At 43.4% G+C, this 10,755-nt stretch overlaps 1 long non-coding RNA gene across 1 annotated transcript; it reads right to left on the bottom strand.

Moving 5' to 3' along the window:
• Nucleotides 1–810: 810 nt before the first annotated feature.
• On the bottom strand, nt 811–10,412 carry LOC142104666 (uncharacterized). Its single transcript, XR_012679618.1, has 3 exons — nt 9,282–10,412; nt 2,263–2,363; nt 811–1,171 (listed from the first exon to the last, which is right to left on the bottom strand). It is a non-coding gene; the product is annotated as an uncharacterized LOC142104666 (long non-coding RNA).
• Between the last annotated feature and the right edge of the window lie 343 nt (nt 10,413–10,755).

Below are 10,755 nucleotides of genomic sequence, written 5' to 3' on the forward strand. Positions count from 1 at the left end.
TGTGCCACTTACTTTGTGATAAGCCCATGGTGCCGACTGAACACATTTTCTAATACAATCATATTAGAGAAGATCTGTCAAATATAGTACACAATGTCTTTATCAAAAAGATCATTCAGAAATAGGATTAGCGATCATTTGAAAACTTTCATCGCCCAGAACTTCTTACCATGTTGGCAGATTGAACAATCACAATCAAGTCATCTCTTTTGTGCACATGGTCACCGTGTCAAGTGTATCACGTTTCGATTGTACTTTGTGTACAGATTGCGCAATAAAAAGACAGTTTTACAGATTGTTGCGTGTACCATAAAGCTAAAAAAAAATAATAAAAAAAAAAATGAAGTGCCTCATTGCCTTTGTGCTGTCACTAGTTCCTAGGGAATGGATTGGCTGAATTCTCTTGTATATTGGTTAGCACACATGATGGCTGTCTCCACTGTGAATAGGTGACAAGTATACTAAATCCCATACAATGAACTATACCGTTCCAGAGCAAATGAGAACTATTTACCCAAGTCTCCGTTATAGCTATTAAAAGCAAGCACATATTAGTTCATTTTTTTTATTTATTGCTTACAAATAGTTTAAATAATGGGCAGTCTTTGGTAAAAATAAAAGCAATAAAGAATAAAATATTCACAATAACATTACATAAAGTATTGCACAAAACATTCTTCAATACACCGGAAATAATAAAGGAATGTTCAGGATCCTCAATGAGGAAATGATCTGTACAACATTCAGTCTTTTATCACCATCGTGTATGTCCAGCGTCTTCACAGTCCCACACATCACTGAACTGGTTAAAAGATGCCCCCTGTCCTTACAGTACATTAACATTGTAGGTCATATTCTAAAGAGAATGTAACCAAATAACATTTTTTAAATAAAACAGTGCAGCATTATCTTCTTATTTCTACACTTACTACAGCCACGGCCTCCCCAGTCTGTAAATGTCACATAAAATAAGAAAAAAAGACACAGGAGGAAAAGAAGTTCTCACTCAGCCCTCTATGGAAAAGAGGAAAATAATTAACATGTCTATTGTTACACAGACATTAGTAGTAGTGGTTCACTTTGTGCTGTCACAGGCTGTGCCAGCTTTCAGCTGCTCTAAATGTGTCCTCACTTCTGGACATAGTTCTACAAGAAGCACTTCCATCAGCACCTGAGGAGAAGAGACAAACAGCGCCATCAATCACAGCCTCACTGCATCTTTATTTTGCTTTGGGAGCAGAAACTGTGGCTAAAGTGGTTTAAAGACAAAATCCACCTAAAATAAATAAGACCGGCTCTCCCTGATGCGGCGGTTCCTTCAGTGCTCAAGAATAAACCCACCCCGAGCAGGAGAAAGGATCTACTGCTGGCACTGTGGATCCCTTCAGGTCGGTGGAGCGCAAGTAATGAACATTTTCTTACATACACACCCCAAACTAAAAATGAATAAATAAAAATAGTACAATTTAGTTGCCTTAAAAGTCAATTTCCACTTTTAGTAGAGCGCCTATTAATTAGATATTGCCCCCATGTACTGCAAATACCCCCTCTCCCACATTACCAGGTGCCTAGTGCTTGCTCGCTCCCCAGCCCTCGGTGCAGGAGGACTAAGTCTGTCCGTAACCCAACAATAGAGCTCTATGGAGAATGTTATGCTATGGACAGCTCTGCAGTGTGATCATTTTCCCTGCAGCACAAACTATCACAATTTCACTTGAGTCAACTCTTGGCTTTAGCTAAAGAGGTGAGGGAATTGGACACCCCTTTTTACTTTATTTGGGGGCATATTTAAATAACAAAAACTAATGGTGGAGTTTTCTTTAAAGAGCATTAATTCCTGTAAGAACTGCTCCAGCCCGTTCCCAGCTTAGTCTGCATTAGCGTCCAACCCATGTAACTTACAACTTGAAGATTTGGGCTTACGGTGCCCCATAAGTTGTGATACTGAAGACAACTGTATATTAGAATTGGTACTAATGCCAACAGCACATATTAACAAGTGTACATTTTTAAATATATATTTTTGTTCAACATATGCACCATCTTAATGTTTTTTCTCTATATTTAAGGAATAATAAAGTGTATATCATCTAAAGTCAGTATTACCCCTCAATAAACCAGGTCAGCTGAAGAGCCTTTACATGACAAGTTCTACAAACAGGCTTGAGAGATATTAGCCTAAGTCATTAATGCCCTTATACATATGAAACAACAACAACAAGTAAATAAAGGGTGTGAGATGAGGAAAACTGCTATGCTTACATAAAGCAGATGTTTATTGGCTTTGTGTTCTTGGAGTGCATTAAATATTTTAATTATACCATGACGGGCGTTCTGTTGTCCAACCAAGTTTTGAAGTGCATCTGAAACAGGTAGAAAATATGAATTGTAAAACATTATAATCTCCTCTATACAGATTCAGGCTTGTTCACACAAATGCACTGGAAAGAAAGGATAACAGTGCATGAAACTGTGTTTTAGCATATTTTCCACACTTTATTGTAGGGATGTGCACCGGCGACTTTTGGTGTCTCGTGTTTTGTGTTTTGGATTCGGATTTTTGCGATGTTTTGGGTTCGGATTTGTTTCGCAAAACATCTTCCGAAAGGTTTTGGATTTGGATTTTTTTTGAAAAAAGCATAAAAAGTTCAAAAATCAAGTTTTTGGGCTTATTTTCACTCCTACGCTATTATTAACCTCAATAACATTCAATAACAAGCATTTCCACTAATTTACCGTGTATTCTGAACACCTCACAATATAGTTATTAGTCCAAAACGTTGCAACGAGGTATCTTTCTGGACTGTGTAGTGGAGTGGTCCCCACAATATAATAAGAAAACGATCAACTGGTCTTAATCGCACCAAAAAATGTACCTGGACTGCGTAGAGGAGTGGGTCACCACAATATAAATTAAAAACCCTGAACTTGTATGATTCGCACCAATAATGTACCTGGACTGCATAGAGGAGTGGGTCACCACAATATATATAATAAGAAAACCATCAACTGGTATGAATCACACCGAATAATGTACCTGGACTGCGTAGAGGAGTGGGTCACCACAATATAAATTAAAAACCCTGAACTTGTATGATTCGCACCAATAAATGTATCTGGACTGTGTAGAGGAGTGGTCACCACAATATAGTTAAAAAACCCTCCACGGGTCTGAATTCCCAAAAAAAAGGTTCTGGACTGCGTAGTGGGGTGGCCCGGTACACAATTTTTTACCGGGGCCACAATATTATTAAAAAACCCTACACGGGTCTGAATTCCACCCAAAAAGTTTATGGACTGCGTAGTGTAGCGTTCCCCACAATATTATTTAAAAAATTTTTGCAGCAACTCTCAACGTTGTTTAATATCTGATACACCTCTATCTTGACTGCATAGTGGAGTGGCCCCGGTACCCAATTTGGTACCGGGGCCACAATACCTCCTCCAACCATTCATCATTGAGATCCCATCAAGTATGTTAAAGACAGACAGGGTCGAAGTGTTATTGGTTGACTTTGTAAACCAAAAAACTGTCCCTGTTGCACATAGTCGTGCAATGAAGACTGACTTTTTCATTTAAAGTCGGCGGGTTTACAAACACGCCTGATAGTAAATCTAGCCCTAAGTGTTTTTATATAAACCCTGTGTAACTCACTCGGACAATTGTTTTAAAATCTGGTCCTTGTTACTCAACCACACAGTCGTACTGTCAATAGCCGGTATATCCGCTGGCCAGATTTGGAATGTAAGATGCCAGAGTCTATCATTATCTGTTTGTAATAAATTTGTATATAAAAAATGTTCTGATTTTGTGAGAAATCAAAATATGTAATAAATTGTCTAAGGTAATAGGTGCTGGTCATTTTGTTTTATTTTATGTCAGTGTCATGAAAAAGTTTCGTACCTACAGGTACATATAAAATTGTTTATTGTCTAAGGAGTATTTACTGGATACTTGCTGAGAGTAGTATAAGGAGCCCCCAGGGTCAAACATATCCCTAATAGATACCTTTTGCATTTCCAGTCTAAATATTGTCTCTTAGCCCAGGTTTAAATGTACGGATACCCCATATTTTCGTATATTTGAGGACCAAATGAGTGTGATCCTGCTTCGTTTTTATAACAAGCTAAGCGTTAAATGTATCCCCTTAAGAGTACATTATGTTGCTTCAGCAATGATATAAGTGTGTAGGAGCCAGTGGCAGCAGGGAGGTGAAGTGTGGAAGATGGGGTGTTTGGTAGCAGGGAGGGGGGAGTGTGGTAGATGAGGTGTCTGAAGGCAGGAGGGAAGGGGAGGCACTGAAAATCAGAGGTCAGGGGAGGGACCAGCCAGCAGGAAGAGCTATAGTACATGGGTAATGTAGCTCCACCCCCTTCTACAGAAACAAGGAAAAGTTTCTCATTCCAACAGGCCAGAACCAAGAAATAGAAATTCATGTAGGAATAATGAGTGCAATAGGCTAGGCCTTACTCTGTGGAAGTTGAGGGCTCCTGTCCCACAACCAGTGGTCCCTGACCTCCGGAGGCACAGACACCACCTTCTGACACCAAGGCAGCCCGCTCCTTCAGAGGGTGATGTCTTCCCCTTACTAAGGCAGAAACTACACTTGATTTTAGACAAAATCTTAGTCAATCTAAGCAGTTGACACATAAGTTGCGCAATAAAAATTGTGGTTGCTGGTTGGGAAAGTGCATGTCACTACGGTAAGGCAGCAACATTAGCAGTAGTCAATAAAGCAGGTCGTGGTTGTTAAATCCAAACGTATAAATACAATCATGAACAAAAGTATTGGTTTTCACAAAGTTTGGTGCTTCAGTTTTTTAGACCTTTTTGTCAGATGTTGCTATGGTATACTGAAGTAAAATTACAAGCATTTCATAAGTGTCAAAGGCTTTTATTTGCATAAACTTAATTTAATTGTCAAGAGTCAATATTTGCAGTGTTGAGCCTTCTTTTTGAAGACCTCTGCAACTCGCCCTGGCATGCTGTCAATCAACTTCTGGGCCACATACTGACTGATGGCCGCACATTCTTGCCTAATCAATGCTTGGAGTTTGTCAGAATTTGTGGTTTTCTGTTTGGCCACCCACCTCTTGAGGATTGACCACAAGTTCTCAATGGTATTAAGGTCTGGGAGTTTCCTGGCCATGGACCCAAATTTACGATGTTCTGATCCCTGAGCCACTTAGTTATCAATTTTGCCTTATGGAAAGGTGCTTCATCATGCTGGAAAACGGCATTGTTCATCACCAAATTGTTCTTGGATGATTGGGAGAAGTTGCTCTTGAACGATGTTTTGGTAACATTCTTTAGTCATGGCTGTGCTCTTAGGCAAAATTGTGAGCCCACTCCATTGCCTGAGAAGCAACCCCACACATGAATGGTCTCAGGATGCTTTACTGTTGTCATGACACAGGACTGGTAGAGCATTGTAAATGCACTGATAGTTAAGAATCATTTTCAATAACACCATTGCCCTGGTGCAAATAGAAACAATGTAAAGGGGGCATATTCACAATAAGTTGGGGCTGTGGTCAAGCCACAAGGGTGTATGCCACATTTTCTGGGGGGAATGCCTAGCGATTCTAAAGTACAAAGTTAACCCCAAGTCCCTCACCTAAATGAACCATGGCATTGCTGCAGGCAGCAGTGTCAGTTTGCATGGCACCAATTAACCTTGATGATCAAGACATACCTCACAAAACTCCCAGCAAAGGGAACTGACTGCTGAGAATTCCCCTCCAATCAGGATTTTCCCTCCTAAATTGGTATAATATTTAAAACACACTTGTAAATGTATCTAAACGTGAACACAATAAAACAAACATTTTTACACATTTTACAACCACCAGTAAGTAGGCAGGCTTAGTATGCACTTTGTGATGTAAAGGCATACTACTATATACTATATCGCCGTGCTAATGTAACCCATCATCTTTATGGCCATACAGGAATGGGGTTGTGCCGTCCTCCCCTGTACAGGGTTAGGTGGTCTTGTGAGCGCACTGAGGGCGGGTGACCCATATGTACAGTCTGCTGTAAGCAGTGAGCGGTGATGTCAGCCACAGTACGGTTACTGGAGACACATGAAATGCTTAACGGCTGATAACCTTTCCTTACATTATACTCTTATCGTTTTAACCATAACCATAATAAAGACACAACAACTTAAGTATGGGGAAAGTAACACTGGATTTATTGCCAGGTATGGTGGTGGAGAAATAGCAGTCCGAGTCGACATCCGCCAGGCCAACCAGGATGCCCCAAGCCTTCCAGGGGGCATCCGCAAACGGGGGACAACCACACACCCCAAGGTGCACATATCTACCTAAACGGGGCTACCGCCCCGGGCACTACAGAACCCTCCCCTTTTCTAGGCTACCGGAAGCAACCACAAGTCAACCCGGTCGGGAAGTACTTGTACCGAGACTAATAACCTATTCCATTTGAAAACAGGTGGGTTAAGCGTGCCCAATACCGTCATGTGCCCTTACCACTGGCCGTCGACTGTACTGCGATTTCCGGCCACGCCCGGATCCTCAAGAGCCGCGGCCCACCACCACACCTAAAGAAATCACGCTAAGCCTTTATAAATATCCTCAAAAAACAAATGCATGCCTTCCTCCTTCAGATGAACACCATCAGACCGATAGAGACCAGGACTCTGAAAACGTATAAGAGGATGTTGTATACGCACTCCACCATAAAGCAAGTGAAATGAGCAGTCCCCGAGTTCACCTTCTTCCGTACCTCGTCAGCCACTCTGCCTTCCTTAAAATGTCTCCAAGACAACCTAGGCACTATATCCGACCAGCATATTAACAGGTCAGGCCAGGAGGCACGGACCCAAGCCAACTCCGACTGAATTACAAACTCCAAATCCACGGTCCTACCTATCCCCGAGTCGTTTCCTCCCCGATGAATAACCAACACATGAGGCACAACACTTTTAGCAATTTCGTTAACTAACAACCTACGAAAACCCATCCATCTTAAACCCCTCTGACCAATCCACTGAACCACAACCGACCCCGGAATAGCTGAAGTATCACCTATAGCCCTATGCAAAGCAGCCCAATGCACATACAAGTGTCCCAACACCCAGATCAGCCGCGGGGTCCTGTGTTCTGTAAAAAAGGGGGTCAGTGAAAAACAAGATCCATGTTAGCGTCACATACCAGCAACACTTTTCAGCAGCTGGAAATAGAAAAATTAAGAAGAAGAAAAAAGAAAGGACCAGCATGTCCCCAAGATTCTATCCTGCACATCCATAACAGGCAACTCAGCAGTCCACCACACAAGGGGTACGCATTCAAACAAGTAGAAGAAGGAAACAAAGAGGGGAGCTGAAACACAAGCGAGGGTAAAACCATTAAAACCTCATGGAGCCAACAAGCCAATCATGGCCCCACTTTAGAGGGAAAAAACGGACAAAACCCTCGCGCCCTGCTTCCAAAAGCATGAGCAGCCGAAGCCCTGTGAATCCGCCCGCAGCTTCAGATAAGGAGAGGAGAAATTCAGGAAAGAAGAGAGGGTCACAAATAAAGTTTGTAGACATTAGTTTTCCACCTCCTAGTTCTTTATATGGCGGGCTCTGACGGCCCTGCAACCGCATCAGATGTAGCGGCACCAATCCAAAATGAATGCGTGCCAAACCGCTCACAAGCCAGACCCACAGCCGTCAATGTGTTTTTAAACACCACAGAAAATTGTTACCTGGTGCGAGGCGAACCATCACCATGCACCAACCAAGGTAGAGTCCCACTCGGTCTAAAAGGAGGCAAATTGGCTGATTATCACAATAGGGGCAAACAGAGCAACCAACCCTTGGGACCATTGTAATCCTGCGCCCCCACTGGTCAGATTTGGATTTCCTCACCTTACAGCCCAGCGAGCTGTTAGATATTACCACGTGTTGCCCGAGCATGCCTAACAGGGGGGAAGCCCGAAAGGAAGAACTAGCTCGCTCACCCGCAGCGCCAAAGTATAACCTCACAAATGGTGCGCGAAACAAAGCGACCTCGTAGCTGTTCCGAGCAATATCCGGGATTGCGGCCCACATACTGCCTAACAAAGGGTCACTAATAGGCCTTCTCTGGTCCGGAGGATCCTGTCTTTCTCTCGCCCAACCCCTGCGGACTTTAGAGATTAAAAACTTTGGTATAATCTATCTCCCCTTTCATCGTCCTCAATCGGGGTTACCAGGTGTTAGAACTCAAGCACCTCAGCTATCCACTGGCCCAGCTTCATAAACCTGCCTAAGGTGAGCCTACAAGGCTCGGGAACTTGTCTATCTTGATGCCCAAGTCCACCCGCTATATTTTCATACCTTCCAACTTCCGGCCCGTGACTGGGACACCCCTTGAAGGGAAACAAGCCCCTACCTAAAGCAAAATTTCCTTGCCTATTGAGCACTTACTGGGTTCCCTGCCCAGAAAATCTTTCAAGTAACGAGCGATGCCCTGATGGCCTGTGCCTGCACAGCCAAACCAGTGTAGGAGCGATCGGGCACCTAAATAAACCAGCAGGAGACTGCGTATACCTTAGGTAAGCACTAATTCCGACTACCTCTTGCCGGACCTCCCCCTACGTCTAGCACAGCTTCACAGATCGTTACACCACATTGCAGAACTTCTCAGGGAGCGTAATTCGCTGCCGCACCCTGCGGCCATAACGGGTGCTGCATCAGCCCAAACTGTCCTGCCCCTGCTTAGGAACCACCGTACCGGGAAACCACCGAGGCCCGGCAAGTGAGGGATTTGGCACATCCGCCCCAGCGCAAACTGCCCGTGAACTTTGCCGGATAAAACCTCATGAACTAAACTGGAGGGTTTCAAGAGTGCTCCAGCGGTCGCCTAGACCTACCCTAACGATAGCACATCACTTCTAACTGGAGTGTGTACCGCTCAAGCCATTGGCTCATGTGAACCACCCTAATTGGTACCCCTACCTTCAGTAGGGCCAGAGGGGGGGGCTGATTCCTCGTTCCTGCCCACTGCCTGACTTGTCACCATGCTATATCGGGGTATCCGTGCAAGTATAAACTCTAACCTAGTGAAATCAAGGCAATGCTAGAGCACCATTCCCACCCCTGTGCAATGAGAACCTCCATAACACCAGACCGTCGACTCAGCGCCCGATAATCTTCGCATGTTACCAATTGCTTGCGCAAATACTTAACAAGTTTCTGAGGGAAGTCCCCGGAGCTAAAGATGCCAAACTGAAATACAACTATCAGAACAAAGGCTGTAACCAAGTATTTCATACATATTAATCTCACCTTGCAAAATGGAAACCGCCCTTTACGGCCGCCAACTGGCCTTCCACTGTTGAATGTGCTGAGGTATGTCCGTCACAGCTCACAGACCCGTCAAACCGGTCAACTAAGGCTGCTCCGGCATTCCCCTTCCTCATAGCAGATCCCATCCCTATGACCTGCATCTGTTACCAGTACAAAATGAAGTGTAAGAAATATGCATACATATACTGATATACTCAGAGTACCTGGAGATGTGACCGTACGAAAATATACATTACAATTATATTACGGACAGTCAACCATCACATACAATTCCCTATAAGTTCAGCAGAGATTCTGATACACACTTGCAAATCCTGTCACCAAGGCATTAATGAGCAGTCTATTGATATGATCCCCAATGGGCTCGTCCCAACCTGTTGTATAAGCAATTGGCTCATGTAAACTGATATATGGTACTGAAATGGGTAGAGATTACACATCCAGGACACTGACTCTGCTGGCATTAAGCAGAGGTGTAGCGTCACAAGAGCTTACACCTGTGCTAGAGGGGGAGGGGTGTTGGCAGAAAAAATTGCGACAGGCCCTGCATGGGGCAGACACCCCTTCCCCCGCATGCAGACCGTGGGCGCACTGAAATCCGTGGTCACCGCTCTCAGTGAGGGGGGAGCACAACCTTATTAAGTGTTTGCAAATCAGTATCCCCCTTCAAAACCATAGACGGGGACAGACTAAATAGCATCCCACTGTATGAAAGCTATAAGGCAATACCTTAAACAAAAAGGTCCGTGAAAATAAACCCCTTTATATTGACCTTGAGGTAAATACATAAAACAGTTCACCTGTCCCTTTATTGCCATGAGCTATGTGTCTGTCTGGATGAACAAATAAAATGAGGCAAGTAGAAAAAACCCAGGCTGTGTGCAACAGGCTTCTGAGCTGAATCTGTCTGTGCCTGCATTATCTAAATGGATACATAAGAGCTGGTGGGGGAAGGGAATCCTTGTTGCAAGTTGAGTGCAAAGTTTGATATCACATAACATCTTAATTAATCTGCACATGCCCACACCTGTATTCTATAACCACTGACCCACATATGACTGAATAGCTGGCAGGGAGAAGAAAAAGCACAGAGGAAAATAATGAAGACTAGCCTGGGGTTATAAATATTACCTGAAAACAAAAACCCTCTTGAAAAATACCATAGCGATCATAACTATACAGCCATAATAGCACACCTAGCTCTGTGCATACTGCAGCCCAACATCTGAACTCAATCAAAGTACAATCTAGTGTGAAAACTCTAAGGAAGAGGAGCTGACTTGAAAGAGGGCAAGAACATACAGTTATGTGGAACTAAACAGGGAGGAAAACTAAGGAAAGGAAAAAAATAAAATAAAATAAAAATATAAAGCAGCAAAGACAGGAGAGGTAGAGAATAAGGAAGGGAAAAATAACTATACGAAAGGGAGAAAGACACAGAATGTGAAATCAA

The sequence above is a fragment of the Mixophyes fleayi genome, chromosome 1, assembly GCF_038048845.1.
Source record: "Mixophyes fleayi isolate aMixFle1 chromosome 1, aMixFle1.hap1, whole genome shotgun sequence".
Classification (NCBI taxonomy): domain Eukaryota; kingdom Metazoa; phylum Chordata; class Amphibia; order Anura; family Limnodynastidae; genus Mixophyes; species Mixophyes fleayi.